Below are 1,294 nucleotides of genomic sequence, written 5' to 3' on the forward strand. Positions count from 1 at the left end.
CAGAGGCAGTTTTTAAAGTCATTACTGCCCAGAGCAGGGAGCCAGACATCCCACTGCATGTGCTACAGGGTTGCCATGCCAAAATTTAACAATACAAGAAGCGACAATCTGATAGCACCAATACTGAACTGGTACCGGGGGCAGGCACGGTAGGAAGTCAGATATCCAAATACCAAACAGACCAATTATCCCGAACACCTAGTTCCATATATATTTATTTCTTCAAAACCTATCAAAATACGCACATGCTTAATGTAAGACATATCAGCAAAATCCTCTGCAAATGTTCTAAATTGCTTATTATATAACATTAGGATTCATTTATAAAAACAGAATTAGAGAAATCCTTGGAACCACAGAATTTAAGTTTTTTTTAATATATATATATATAATTCACAGTACTTTCAGAATAAGTTTTTTAAAATCTTCTTTTCCTTCTCGAGTTGCCAAATTCTACCCTAGTTGAGTGATAACATTGTAAAGGTTTATGTACAGATCACTTATCTGAACTGACTGCAACTGAAAAAAACATTTCGACTTCTCCTGAGCAGTTCCGATATGCTGCCTCCTTACTGCACTGTGTGTCTTAACTGGCTGCTGCACCAATAACCAACTAAGATGGGAATCCTAGGCAAGACCACTCTGCAACCTCCACTCCGAAATAAGAGGGGAGCCTATCTAACTCCCCGTCATATAGTCCAGTTTCATGGATAGTCTTTTACCTCAGTTTACGTGGCACCGAATGTTTCATGGTAACATACATACCCTGTAAACTCCAGCAAAAAGAGTGTTTATTTTGTTAAATTTCATCATGGTGCAGCAAAATGATAAAAAAACATCGCTCTGCGAGTCACAGCAATTGAATCAGGCAAGTGTAAACAGTGTAATTCAACCTCCTCCCTCGCTCCCCCCACCCCAACCGCCCACGATGGATTTTTAATGCCTCTATGTACAACACCGAACAGTACAATGGGTTATCCAAGATCCACCCTGTTTTGTAGGCAAGGTAAGGTATCATGGAGACAAGGTGGTGGGGGGAGGAGGCAAGGGTGACTTCATCAGATCAACCGGTCTAAAATCAATCCAACTTTCATGTAAACAAAAAGGTATCTGACGCACTGGAGCAGAGGGAAGAGAAAACAAAGAACTGGGAGTAGATTGCAACATCTTGGGAACAGCACAAACAATCGCAGATGGAGAGGCTGAAGGTCCCCGCGATGCTATTGTCAGCACATTGTAAAAACAGCACACAGTCATAATCAAAGTTAACCCCCTAAATTAAAATGGGTTAGTA

The sequence above is a fragment of the Cetorhinus maximus genome, chromosome 29 (assembly GCF_964194155.1).
Source record: "Cetorhinus maximus chromosome 29, sCetMax3.hap1.1, whole genome shotgun sequence".
In the NCBI taxonomy this organism is placed as follows: Eukaryota; Metazoa; Chordata; class Chondrichthyes; order Lamniformes; family Cetorhinidae; genus Cetorhinus; species Cetorhinus maximus.